We start from the raw sequence: 13,690 nt of genomic DNA, 5'->3' as shown, positions 1-13,690 counted from the left end.
GTGTTTTCCTCTTCTCCTGCTGTCTCGTGCTCCTCTTCACTGTGTCTGTCTCTGTGAGTAATATTTGTTGCAAAATACAGCTGTGATAAAAGACAGGACAAAGTCTGTAGGTAGAGATAGTATCTCTTATTGGACAAACAAGCATAGTTTGAAAAAGTAGACAGGCTTTCAAGTAGGCAAGCCGTTTTTCAGGGTTGAAATGGAAGTAGCAAATTCCAAAGCTAAATGACCTGAGTGTAATAAGATATTTATCAGAGCATTGGAGAGGAGGTCATTTGGACCAGTAGGGAAAGAGAAGCAACGTGTATCCTAAGGTATAGCCTATGGGACAGGGAGACTTTGGTGCAGAGAGGAGGATTATGAGATGTTGTAAAATCAATATCTCCACCAAATCCATGGTACTCGATATCCAGTGGAGTTATCAGTCTCTGTTCCCAGGCTTAGAAGGAAGAGGAGTATGAGGTTGGTATGAGTCTGCTGTGAATGAAGAATAGAGATCTAGAAACAACAGTGAGCATTAACAGAAGCTTGTGCAGCAAAGGAAAGCAAAATTAAACTACTTTTAGAACAGTTTTGTCTGGAGGTTCCTTATGGTAGCGACATTTACTGAAACACATTCCCTTTATTAAAAAATGGGTTGTGTGGAAACAATTTTTTTGCATTTCAAGGGAAAGTCAGTGATTCAAAAAATTTTCCTTTTAGGAATGGAACAAAAAAGATTTTTTTAAAAAGTGTAGATTACTTAGGAGACAAAATTGAAAAGAGAAAAATAGTGCTTCTGGTCAGATTTTTTGGGGGGAGGAAATGAAAATACTGTGTTTTTTGGGGAATTAGGAGATCTGAAAAGTTCTTAATACAAAATAGAAAAATTGCTTTGAAGTGAAATTATTTTTTTTTCTCAAAGAGGCTGAAGAGGAATGCTTTTGACTGAGGACTGACCAGTTTTTAGAAAATAACTTCCATCAAAGAAAACAAAATGTTCTGCAAACCTTTTTGCCTTCATGGAACCAACATTTTCCAGGTGAGAGACATTTCACTGCAGAACCAGATAAACACATGAATTTTAAATTACAGCATCCTGATTGACAGTGGCTGGTAGGAGAGCTACCGCGAGAATCCTGAGCACACTCTTGTTGGCTGCTGCTGTCAGATGTCTCTGCTCTCAGAGCACTGTGCAGTTCTAAATGAATATAATACATATAATGCATAAGCTTGCTGCCCATCTGCCACTGGCTCTGCTGGGGTGCCGGGAGGCAGGAATCGCTGTGCTGGGAAGTGCAAACAAGCGTGACCAAACCTCCATGGCCAAATGAAATTATCTATACCGCTGGTGCGGGTAAAAGCTGCATGCACAGTACAGGTGGGTCACACCTCAGCCGTGGCCCCAGCTGCTCCCATTGCTCACCGTGGCTTGGCAGGATGGGCGGCCCTGAGACAACGACCACTTGTGCCCAGAGGAGGCAGAGGTAAAACTGCGGCGAAGGCTCCAGTAGTGTGAGCTAGTGTGATGGCCAAAACTACTCAGAGACCTTTGCTCCAGCTGTCACTGTGAAACAAAGCACTTAGTTTGCCACCATCATTTTTTGTAAGGGGCCCTTTTATATTTAGCCATTTTGAATGTATTATTTGCTAATTAATGGCCAATAAAACCAAGCAACAACTACCGCTGGGCTAAGCAATTCAGTAGCTAAGTGGTTTTCAGGTTTCGCTCTACATATTTTTGCTAATTAGAGTAACCAAATCATCTGTTCTGGCTAAATCGTTCAGTCAGTAAGAGCCCTCCAATCATTCCCTAATTTCTAGGAACTGGTTGATTATTTTTAAGGATTAAGGGAACGTGTTTTCCTGCAGGCTGCTCCTGCCCTGGACTTTTTAGATTTACAATAGTTGCTTTTAATGAAGTGTAATGAGTCACTCAAGTCATGTAGTATTTGTCCTATGCCTTCTTTAGAGCCAGCACTCAACTAGAAAATACATAGACAAATGTTTGATAGCAATAATATTTCTCTGAAATAACAATATTTTAAAAGGTAATCTTTGAGACTCTTGGAATTTGCAAGCTGGGGTTGATTCTGACAGTGCTAAACCATAAAATAGTATGATGTCACACAGCAAACTTGTTTCAGTTCCTTTCTTTTTAACCCTTCTCCCAGCACACCTGCAACCATCTGAGGCCATGAACCCTCAATTACTCGTTCTCTGTCTTCAACTTTCCGTTTCGTGTTTTGATTTGAGATGTGGGAGAAAAGGGAGTGGGACATCAGTGAACTCCAATTTTTACCAATTCATGGAAAACGAGTCCATGAAGAACATGAATAAGAATAGTTTTGATTGCTTGAGCCACAGACAGCTGAAATTTGGGAGGGAGGATCTGAGAAGGGGCTTTCATATTTTCCATTTTGTTGAGGACCTGCAGATGCTGAGGTACAAGGAGCTTTGGTCAGGGCATGTAGGAGTGCTCTTATGGTTCAAACATGCCTTACACCTAAACATTAAACCATACCAGATGGTCTACTGAATGAAAATAGCATTGGATCATTCTGCTATTGGTTATCACAGTTCTCACCATCATCAAGACTGAGTAAAGCCAGAGTATCTTTACAACTGTCTGGTCCCTTTTGCATCTGTGAGTAGAGACACAGCTCCTCTTGAGCTGTTCTTGGCCACTTGTACTTTGTTTGGTGGGCTTTGTTTTTTCAAGTTGGAACAAAAGTAGTCAGGAAGGAAAGGGGAAGGGGAAGGGAAAGAGAACTGTGTAGAATGACAAAAAGCTTTCAAGCAAGGATTTTGTCAAATCTGTAGGGAATGAAAGATTTCCAAACTAGCTAGCACTGGATTGCCTTTTTGCCCTGAAAAATCAAGGCAAACAAGTGCCAAAAAGAAGTGCTAATCTAGTCCTTGACATTTTGGAAAAATCCTCCTAATTGAGGTTAGTTCACTACTGGGTTTCAGTGAACGGAGGGTATTGCCTATTCTTACTTTTTCCATAACATACGCTGGGGTGGAATACAAAATAAATATACATCAGAAGCCAATAACAGCTTTTCCCTGGACCCACAGCAGAGGTGACCAGCACTGGGAGAATCTCCCTGAGCTACCAGCACTTTGTTGTTTAACCTCGTTGCTGCCTGTACTTAGGGCATCTGCAGCTACAGATTGAGGCCTGGGGATGTGCTTAAGTAATCAAAATACCAATTTTGATCTCAAGTTTTAGGGGGTGTGAGTGCTATGAGCCCTGTATTCAGGAGTGGGTGATGCTGGTTTATAGAATAATCCTAGAAACACATTGTCACTGCCTGTCCCAAGACAGAAGATTCCCAGCACACATCCATCACAGCCCTTTTGGTTCCAGACTGTCTTTCTGGTCAGTCAGATGTGCTGCAGCCTGGTCGGTGTTCTTACACACACTCATTGCATTGGTATTTTACACAGCTGATACAAAATATTTATACTCCAAAGACTTTTAGAGAAGGTCATATCCGGCCTCGTCACTGGTCATGGTGACTCTTTCACAACTCTGTCTGGCAGCAGCTTGTAAAATTATGTTTTCATAGCTTAGCTCCTTGACACTGAAGCAATGGATTTAACCTTTTTAGCCCGTTTTTTTAAGGAATCCTTGTAATGAAATAAGTGACTGGGTAACATTCTCACTTAAAAAGAAAACAAAAAAACCCAACCAAACGAAAAACCACCAAGCAATACCAAAACTGATTAGCAGAATTTTGCCAGATATCTCACTAAAGTTTTCAAATTATTTTTATAAAATACAAAAAATAGCATCACAGTATTGAAGAATTATTAGCCATGACACTCAGCTAATGCCATATCTGCTTTCCCACTGCACAATTCTCAGGGTTAACCTCAGCTTTGGTCCTTGTCTCATGTTATCCATCTAATGCAACATCTGATTCTGTGTGGTCCCGAACTCTCTTAAGACCAGAGACTCAGACACACAAAGATTGGAGTGATAAGAAGCAGCTGAGCTGACGTGCCATCAGAGATCAAGGCAGAAAGAAATGCAAGCTCTCTTCCAAGTGGGCGTGCTTTTCCTCCTGTGATGAGTACTCAATCACTCCCTTGGACAGAGGTCAAGCATTTCTGCTGGGATGTAAACCCACAGCATTGTTGAAAGGTGTAAAACTGCCCTGTTACCTCAACAGCTGGGCCGAGCCAGGCCAGCTATAAACTGGAAATCCTGCAGTACAGCGTAGTTAATGACATGTCCAGCTTAAAAAAAAAAAATGCTACTAATCTTGACCTCAGATGTGCTCCCTTTCTTAGTGCCACTTTAAAATACACCTTTCTACCAAGACCTGGAAGAGTGCTGAGTAGGAAAATGTGCATGTATTCAGCTACATGGAAACCGAGACACAAGGGAAGCTCTCTAAACTGTGGCTGCCAATGTACAGGACAAGTCAAGTTTACTTCTTACAGGAAAATTGCCAGTACAATTTAGGAGAAAGTCCTTTTTTCCAAATATTTGACATACATCTCTATTGCCATCATATTGTCTTTGGCTGTTGGAGCGTGGAAAGGACTGTTTTTATTTCTGAGCAACTTTGGCCATGATCTACTTGCACTGAAAGGACCTAAGATGTAGATGACCCCTCCTGCTTTCTGGCTGTGATACAAATGATGCTTCTAAGCAACTGAGCCTTTGTTACTGAGGTCTTCAAGTTTGTTTTAGCATCTTGCAGGGACTTCTGTGGCTTCTGGTGTGAGAAGGCTGGAGCAGATGTCATTGTGCTCACTTCAGGTCCCTGTGGCTTACCACAGCAGCTGGCAGTCACACCGAGTGACCACAGCTTCCCTCCCAGCCCTCCGTTTCTCAGTGATGTCTAGAAATGGAAAGAATGAATGGTGAAGTCATTTTTAGAAAAGAGACATTTGTAAAAAACCCAGCCAGTCACTTTCTGGGCAAAGGAAGAGGCAGAGAAGGGGCTGCAGGGGAGGCTGAGGCAGTCTGGTGTTGCCACACTCATCCCACCGCATCCTCTCCAGGGGGAACCCTGATGTGAGAGGACCCGCAGTGCCAGGTTGGGAGTCAGATTGTGTCTGGGGGCAGAAGGGGATGAGAAATAATGGTCTTGCTTGCCTTCAGTTCACTGCTGTCCAGACAGCTCTCACAACAGCTGCTTCACCCCGCTCTTCACTGGGGGAAGATGTCTGACCCAGGTTGTGCAAACCTTTTTCACACAGCCCTGGCGTGCACAGGGCACAGACACCCCTGGGGCTGGCCCAGCCCCACATTGCTCAAGTGGTGGTGACTCTGCCATGCAGGTGCTTTAGCCACCCTGAGAAAGACACAGCAGTTCTAAACATAATGAAACACCCGGATGCTTTTCGCTTCCCCAGTTTCCTTCCCACTTTGCAGCAGGGGCTTAGGACAGAGTTGCAGAGTGACAAATCCACCCCTTCAACCCAGCCTTCCCTCAGCACTTGGCTTAGATGTGAAAATCTGGTTTGTCACAGGATGCCATCATTTTGCTTGTTTGTTTTGTTCAAAGGATGACATTCATGAGGGTGATTTTCACCTCTATACATGATGCAAGAATTTTCTCTTCATTTTCTATGACTACAGGAGTTCGTACATAAGGTCAAAGAGAATAAAAGAAAAAAAATAAAAGAAAGGACACACGCACAAGGAGTCAAAATAAACACCAGATAGACACATACAGCTTGGTTGCCAGAACCAAGCTCAAAAGATGAACACAGGCAGATTCTCCAAACTGTCACAGAGTACAAAAGGATCAGGCTATTAGATGTCAGCACACCTGGTACAGATGATAGAGGATCATATGAATTCTCTGTAGGTCATTACTTTTCTTAACTCAGTAGAAACCCAAGCATCTGATAAGGAACACCCACCACACACTGGGCTGCTGTGTAGAGCTATTTTGAAGGGAGGCATCCTCACACTTGCTCGATAACAAAAATAGCTACACATATTGTAGTAAATGTATAAAATTATCCCTAGGATGGACCAGCTGGGATGACAGGCCCATTCCTGGCTCTGAAATGCTGATTCCTCAGCAGACTCCATGCACAATGCTACTCAATAACCCTACCTGGACTTTTCCCTTTCTCTAGGACAACCTGTATAGAAAATGTTTGTTCATCTTTAAATACTGGGATTTCTTGGGCAGCTGGTTGGCAAGGGAAGGTAATGTGAAAACTGTAGCTCATGCTCTGAAACATCAATACTGGAAGTCTCTGTCGTGTGGAGCCAGCTTTTTCTGGTTTGAGTCACACCAGAAGCACGGCAAAGGTAGGCTGTCTCCTCGTGCTGGAATGGTGGCTGAGAAAGCAGGGATGGAAATGGAGACAAAGCAAGGACATGATAGTAACAACAACAACAACAAAAAACCAACCAACCAAATAAACAAACAAAACAACAACAACAACAAAAACAAACAAACAAACAAAAAAAAAAGAAGAAGAAGAAGTCATTTGAGGCCTGAGCAAACAAACAAAAAACTTTTCTATTTAATGCAAATTTGAGGTTGACATGTTCTCAGGAAGACTATGTAACTGTTAAACAATTCAGGGAAATCTAGATTTCCCAAATTTGCTGCTAATTATTGGGCGTATTCCTTTTGGCCATTGCTGGCCATCAAGCCTGCCTGCTGCACAATGCTGAGCACCCTGTAGCTCCGGTGGTTTGTTGCTGTTGGATCCCTGGTAACTCTGACCCTCGACACAAAGGCACACTCTGACCCTGGATAGCTCTGCAGCTCCTCTCACATTGTCTGCTCTCCCATCAGGTCAGGGAGTTGGATGAGCCCATGGGCTTCCCTGAGAAGAGACAAATTCCCACCAAGACAGAGAGCAGAGTAGGAGTAAGATTAACATCAACAGCACTGCATCTTTATCATGAGGAAGAGTGTGGTACAAGGTTAAGGGCAGGGCTGCAAGGCACCCCTTTTGGGATCTGAGCCTCACTGAGTCAGAATTTCAGTGCACTGAAGAGGTTGCCCAGTCCAGACTCTGCTGTACAGGGTTGACATGTGGTCAGAGAGGTCTTACAGTAGAAAGAGAAATGAATTAGCTGATACTAATTTGGATCCAGGTGCATCTGGCAAGTGCATAGTTTGAGCTGATGCATGCGTGCTCCCCCTGATATGCATGGCAGCTATGAGCATTAGCTCACAGAGAGCAATTTTAGTGAGGTCTGACTTGACAGCATAAGAGAGTTTTGCAGGATGATAATAAGTTTAGTGGTGAATCAGGGTGTCTGAACTTACAGGCTGAAGAGTCTGTGCTGTCATGAGATTGGGCAGGGGTGGAGAGGTAATATTCTAACCCAAAAACATGCTCCCTCCTCGTGCTTGTCTATCATCACCTGTAGGAAGGGTGTGTGGGTGCCACTTCCCAGCAGCTCTCCCACTTTTAAGTACATTGAGCCACGTTTGAAAGCAGGTTGGGATGGGGAGACGAGGGGGAGAGAAGGGAGGAGCTCAACCTGTATCACCAGCACCACAGCGCAGTTGAGGTCCAGCATCACTGTGTACTGCATCCCTGCACAGCCACAGCATGAACTTGTCCCCAGTGGGCTGTCTGCAGTATGCATTAGAATATGATCATTGCAGTTGATCTTCTGTAATACATGTTTTAATCTTCCTTTTAGTAATGTTTTTGTTCTCAGCATACTCATATTTCAACTATAACCACTCCACAAGCAGATAATTTAACACTTTGTTCCAGCCCAAAGCTGATTTCCCTTTGCTAAATGAACTGCTGTAACCTCAGAGTTACCCTGGAGAGAATTCCTCTGTATTTGGCTTTGTGAATAATTCACATGGGTTGACACACAGTTCCAGTCTGTGAGTACAGTATGTAGGATTTGGTACAGTATGTGGCTTCTTGCAAAGCATTATTGCATGTACATGCCTGGGATCAATTATTTTCATTGAAATGAGAAGCTTCATGATGAGTAAACCCATAAGTATGACATTTTATTCCCACACTTGGTGGATATATGCAACAAAATATACTGTGAAAGAACACTTTAAATGCATCCTTTCATGCCTAGTGTACTGAAGTATTTTTTCTTCTCAGGAAAGGAACCATGGTAGATAATAATCTCTTCCTCTCAACTCACAGTGCTCAAAGTTCAGAGGTAAAAAGGCCTACCAGCAGAACAAAACTCATTCCCAAAGAATCACTGTGCTACTGTCATTTTTCTTCATATTCCAGTCAAAGCTACAGGCTCCATTCAGAGTGGAGTCTTCATCATTCCAAGCAATCAATGTGAAAACACAGATTAGAAAATAATCCCTGTCCCCAAATTTCTACCAGTGACAGTGGCATGGATCTCTGGCACTGTGCCTGTTCCATGACAAAGGGCACCAGCACCAAGGGAGAACTCCCCCTTTCAGATAGCCCACTGCCAAGCAGAGGCTTTCATTTATGGCATCATGAACCCAACTCCATCCCATCTCTCCCAGCAAGGGACACATTCCTGCACTCGTGCCCCCCAGTACTATCCTGCTCCCCAGAAACATGGGTCAGGGAGCCCCTTCCTGTCCTCTGAGCCTGGGGGAACCCTGCTAGGCTGCTAGGGATTTTCTGAGGTCCTCATCTCCCCTTGGCTGGGCATGCAAGGCACAAGCCCCAAGTGTCATAAAAAGTCTCAGCCGTTCCTCTCTTTCCAGTTTGTCAGGCTGATTGGTCCACGGTGTATTTTTTAAGCATTAAAGCCATAAGAGGCTTAAAGTGATGAAGTATTAGGATAGGGTTTAAGAATATCTAAGCCTTTGAATAGGATCAAGCTGTGTGCAAGGTACCAGCAGCCAGCGCAGGCACATGATCTTATCTTTGCTGCCCTCATTATTTCAACCCTCTTCATGCTGATAGTGTTATAATAAGTGTAATATGAATAAACAGAAAGAAATATCACTGCACCAGTGAACAAATCTTCTACTTTATTGTATCCATGGCATCTATTAGCACCTCTGTCCCAGGCACTCACTGAGACACGTGCATGTACACCAATGGACACTTTGTTGTGCTGACTCTGAGCTCCTGACAGCTGGAAATTTCATCCATTTCCAAACAGTCCTAAAAGCTGGGAACTATCCTATTTTTCACAGTTGAGAAACAGAGATACTATGGACCAGCACTTAAAAATGATATGACCAGCTAATCTGCTCTCATGAACAAACTTACGGTGCAAAATCCCGCTTAGCAGCCTGGTCTCTACGTCTGAGTAGCTCTAGAGCCTGGCAGCATTTTCACAGCATTGAGCAATGAGTCAAACAAAACTAAGCCGGGATCTACAAGTTCCTCTCTTCCCCATCTTGATGGTGAGGAGCTGGCAGGCGACCTCCGAGCAAACTACCAGACTGATCTTCCCCCAGACCAAAGGAAGGGCAATTTTTTTTTCTATTCCCTGCCTGATGCAAACTGAATGTATTTCTCCTACTGCAGAACTCCAAATACCATCACCACATTTTGGTAGTGCAGGCTCTTCTCAGTTTAAGCTGTCACACTTTTCAGACAGTTAGTGGGCCAGAGAAGTGAGGGACGCTCCAAGAACATGGCTGAGGCTCAACTCAAAGTAAGGGTGCACCTGCATTGCAGTCCTCATCTCGGTGAGTGCTCAAGTACTACACAGTCTCCCTCAGGGAGATGACTTAACCGCAGAGACTTAGTGTTTCTGACCAGCTGTCCTCATGAGAAACTTTCATCTCCCTGACCTGAATTACTAACCCATGTATCAGATGGGTTGCTCTTTCCTCTTCCTGGTGTGTTCCACAGTGCCATGAGATACTCACGTAATTCCAGAGCTGTGATCCTGTGCACCTTTCAGCACCTTTACAAACAAAGATGCAATAAAGTCATTCTTTGGGTTAGTCAGGACTATTGTGTCTTGAATAAGAGATCCAAGTAAACATAAATCCTAGCACGGTGGGGAAAGCTAATGTGGAGGCTTACAGCAGCAAGGAGAGACCGAGAAAGTTCCACAATCAGATGGAGTAAAGAGGAAAAGCATTTACTTTTAATTTTATACCTAGGAAGAGTCCACCAGTGTTGTCAGGGAGCATCTCTGTGTAAGTGTTGAGTTCAAATGCATTAGTTCTGCACTTGTGTCAGCATCCTTTGCAAATAAGAGTTAAGTCAGATATTTTCAGAGGGTCTTGAAGGAGCTTGGCACCCAGCTCCTGTTGGGCTTCGGTGCTTTTCTCAAAAAAAGAAACAGACTCGGCTACTGTGAGGGACATTCAGAAAAAAGTCATATGTATCCTTTAACATTACATAAATAAGACAAAGGCAACAGCAGTATCCATGACATTCCTGCAAAATTAGATCAGGGCTGATCCACTGGACCCAGCTGCCCATGTTGATGCACTGGAATTTGGAGGCACAGGTTGCAGCATGGTCCTATTGCACCATTGCCCCACAGTGTCCCTGCTTGTTTTGCACATTTAAATCATCAACATAATAAAATCATCATAGTATGGTTTGGGTTGGAAGGGACCTTAAAGATCATCTAGTTCCAGCCCCACCACCATGTGCAGGGACACCTTCCACTAGACCAGGTTGCTCGAAGCCCCATCCAACCTGGTCTTGAATACTTTCAGGGATGGGACATCCACAGTTTATCTGGGCAACCTGTTCCAGTGCCTCAGCACCCTCAAGGTGAAGAATTTCTTCCTTATATGTAATATAAATCTACCCTTTTTCAATTTAAAGGATTACCCCTTGCCCTGTCACTACATGACCTTATAAAAAGTCCCTCTGCATCTTTCTTGTAGGGCCCTTTTAGGTACTGAAAGGCTGCTATCAAGGCTCCCTGGAGCCTTCTCCGGACTGAGTAACGCCAGCTCTCTCAGCCTGTCTTCATAGGAGAGGTACTGCAGCCCTCTGATCATCTTTGTGGCTTTCTCTGGACTCGTCCCAGCAGGTCCATGTCCCTCTTATGTTGGGGACCCCTGAGCTGAAGGCAGGACTCCAGGTGGAGTCTCATGAGAGTGGAGTAGAGGGGGACAATCACCTCCCTTGACCTGCTGGTCATGCTGCTTTTGATGCAGCCCAGGATATGGTTGGTTTTCTGGGATGCAAGTTCGCATTGCTGGGTTGTGTTCAGCTTTTCATCAACCAACATCCTCAGTTCCTTCTCCTCAGGGCTGCTCTCAATCCATTCTCTGCCCAGCCTGTATTTGTGCTTGGGGTTGCCCCCACCCATGTGTAGGACTTTGCACTCGGTCTTGTTAAACTTCATGAGGTTTGCACAGGCCCCACCCTTCAAGCCTGTCCAGGTCCCTCTGGATGGCAGCCTTTCCCTCCAATGTGTTGACTTCATCACACAGTTTGGTGTTGTCAGCAAACTTGCGTTCAGTCCTACTGTCCATGTCATCAACAAAGATGTTACACAGTGCAAGTCCCAATACCAGCCCCTGAGAAACACCACTCATTACTGGTCTCCAGTAATAGACATTGAGCTCTTGACTGTAAGTAACTCTGAATGCAACCCTCCAGCCAATTCCTTATTCACCGAGTGGTCCATCCTTGGAATCCATGTCTCTCCAATTTAGAGACAATGGTGTTGTGTGGGACAGTGCCACATGCTTTGCACAAGTCCAGGTAAAGCAAAAGTGCTGTTGCATACATGTGTTGCTGGTCAAGGGCGCCTAGCATATACCATAGGGCCACTGTACTGAAATGGGCAGTTGTCTGGTGACAAATGCATGGTGACACTGAGGTACAGCCATTGTGTTCTGTGCCATTTCAAAGAGGGAACATGCATCCCTGGCAGGAAAAAAAAAAAAGTCATTAAAATAAGCATGAGTATACAGAAATGTCAACTCTCATATTTAGCTTTAGGACCAAACAGGTTAGTGCGATTAGAGAGAACTGGGGCTCTTGCAATAAAATCCAGAGAGCAAACGCACATTGAATTTTCCAAGTGAAGAAAACCAAATAGCAGATGTATTAACTTCACTGCCTGAAACAAAACCTGGGGAAGGAAATTAACCCAGACTTGGCTAAAGAAATGATTCTCAAAATAAACCTTGGAGTTTCTTTTAATGGCTGACCAAAGAGATTTTTTTTTTCAGTTCCAGGTAATTTCACATCTCTGTCTCCCATGTGTGGCATTGCAAAACTTGGAGGCAGATTTCTGTTGCCCAGGGTGGCTGCTGAGCCACTCCACAGCTGTCATTCATGCTGCCATCACTGTGGGAAGGGTACCTGGTGTCCACAGCAGCTGCAGTATGGCACAGCAGGATGATGTCATTTACAAAGGAGTATCTGCACTTCTCGAGATTTGGATTCGACTGTGAGTGGTCCTGACATTGTCTTTGGGGGATCTCAGAGATGTAGCCCCTGAATAAGTGTGTTTATAAATGTCTCAAAATTGAACAAACAAATATCCTCCAAGGGTTGGGTTGCCAGCAGTGAGGTGCAATAATGTTGGTCTTCAATTCTATAGTCCTGTGGCTGGGCTGCTCACTTGAGGGATGAGAAACGCAGGCCAGATCCCCACTCTGATTTACATTTGGGTTCAAATCAAATTTCCCTCTCTTCTAAATTCACCTCAACCACTGCTCTTGCAAGAGCCCTCAGAAGCATACCTCTCCTGCTTAAATATTTCTTGATAAAGAGTAATTATTCAACATTTAAACATTAATTGAGACAAGAGGACAGAAAAGCTATAGGAACAGTACACTGGCAGCTGAGGACCAAGCACTGCTCCAGTGACTACTGAACTATAATAGATGGAGTATAATGACTCCAGGAAGAGACACTGGGATCAGCCACAGAAAGCAGTCCCCAGCTGGTGGCTGGCACAGTGGTCAAGGAAACAGCTAAGGCAGGTTCAAGTTTTTCCAGGCAGATGGAGTGAGTAAACCAGGAAAACCCCAGGGCATCCTGAAATATGAGCAGAAAAGGAAATTGCAGATTCTTTTAACTATCAGAAATGCACCAATTTCTTCATTTTGACAAATGGTCCAAAAGACAGCATTGCTGAAACACTCACATACACTGATTTTGTTGAATGGTTTGACCTGACCTTAGCTTGCTTTACTGGGTCAGACTCAGTGGTCTACATTTGTTGAAAAGCATCAGCTTTTTCTTTGAATACCAGTTCACAAAAATCCATTGTCCTGCTGTATATTTACAAGGAGCTAATAAGTACATTTCTGGCCCCTGGCACATGGACTGGTCCATGCTGAAGTCTGTGAATGAGAGCTTCAGAGGAGATAGCTGGCAGCACAACCACACTGCAGCTGTAATTCTCACATGTGCAGGGCTTGTTCCCAAGCCTCTTAAAATTAATGGAAAAGATTGCACCCTTATTTACTTGGCATGGAAGAGAAGTTTGAGGGAGAGCACTGAAGTCATTGTATACCAAGGTGAGCTGAGGTGAAGATTGCAGGAAAGTAACCAATTGCTCACTATCCTGTGATATGAGGGTTGGTCATATATTACATCTAGGTAATTAGCTTCTTCTTATAAAGCAGTATTCAGACATTACAGAGAAAACCTTCCTTGCCAAGCTTGCTGAGGTGGAGTTAATTCCTGAGTCCTCCAGTATGGGTCATGCCTGACCTCAGCCATTCACTGAGCCCTCACAAAGGAGAACAGCAGGCCATGAGCAGCTCAAGTATGCTTTCCTGCCAGGGCATTAGACCTTCCCAGGCCCCACAACTGCTCAACCAGTAGTGCTCACTCAGCCGTGTGCAGG

The 13,690-nt window shown here is 44.1% G+C and overlaps 1 long non-coding RNA gene across 1 annotated transcript; it reads left to right on the top strand.

The window, feature by feature from the left end:
* Positions 1-299: 299 nt before the first annotated feature.
* On the top strand, positions 300-12,141 carry LOC139826972 (uncharacterized). Its single transcript, XR_011737138.1, has 3 exons — positions 300-462; positions 905-1,021; positions 12,060-12,141. It is a non-coding gene; the product is annotated as an uncharacterized lncRNA (long non-coding RNA).
* Positions 12,142-13,690: the final 1,549 nt, after the last annotated feature.

This window comes from Patagioenas fasciata, chromosome 1, assembly GCF_037038585.1.
Source record: "Patagioenas fasciata isolate bPatFas1 chromosome 1, bPatFas1.hap1, whole genome shotgun sequence".
Lineage (NCBI taxonomy): Eukaryota > Metazoa > Chordata > Aves > Columbiformes > Columbidae > Patagioenas > Patagioenas fasciata.
Note: the sequence above shows the minus strand (reverse complement) of the source record. Positions and strands in the feature narration are given on the sequence as shown.